Raw genomic sequence first — 891 nt, 5'->3', positions numbered from 1 at the left:
GACCACCTATAAGGTAGATCAGCTAACAGAGATCTACATTGCTGAAATTGTGAGGTTACACGGGGTACCGTTGAGTATTGTATCAGACCGTGATCCGAAGTTCACATCACATTTTTGGGGAGCATTGCACGAAGCTTTGGGAACGAAACTACGATTGAGTTCAGCTTACCATCCACAAACGGACGAACCGACTGAAAGGACAAATCAGTCCCTGGAAGATCTGTTGAGAGCATGTGTATTAGATGATATGGGAAGTTGTGATGATGTACTTCCGGAAATTGTGAGGTTACACGGGGTACCGTTGAGTATTGTATCAGACCGTGATCCGAAGTTCACATCACATTTTTAGGGAGCATTGCACGAAGCTTTGGGAACGAAACTACGATTGAGTTCAGCTTACCATCCACAAACGGACGGACAGACTGAAAGGACGAATCAGTCCCTGGAAGATCTGTTGAGAGCATGTGTATTAGATGATAGAGGAAGTTGGGATGATGTACTTTTGTTGATTGAGTTCACCTACAACAATAGTTTCCACGCAAGCATCGGAATGGCACCATATGAGGCTTTATATGGGCGCAAGTGTCAAACGCCCTTGTGTTGGTATAAGGACAGTGAAAATATGATTGTCGGACCAGAGATGGTGCAACAGACTACGGCTAAGGTAAAGAAGATCAGAGAGAAAATGAAGACTTCACAAGATCGTTAGAAGAGTTACGCGGACAAGCGTCGCAGACTTTTAGAATTCGAACGGGGTGACCATGTGTTTCTAAGAGTCACACCTACTACGGGAGTTGGTAGGGCATTGGAATCGAAGAAGTTGACTCCGAAATTCATTGGACCATATCAGATTTCTGCACGAATTGGGTCTGTTGCTTATCGGATGGCTTT

This window comes from Cicer arietinum, chromosome 6 (genome assembly GCF_000331145.2).
Source record: "Cicer arietinum cultivar CDC Frontier isolate Library 1 chromosome 6, Cicar.CDCFrontier_v2.0, whole genome shotgun sequence".
NCBI lineage: Eukaryota > Viridiplantae > Streptophyta > Magnoliopsida > Fabales > Fabaceae > Cicer > Cicer arietinum.
Note: the sequence above shows the minus strand (reverse complement) of the source record.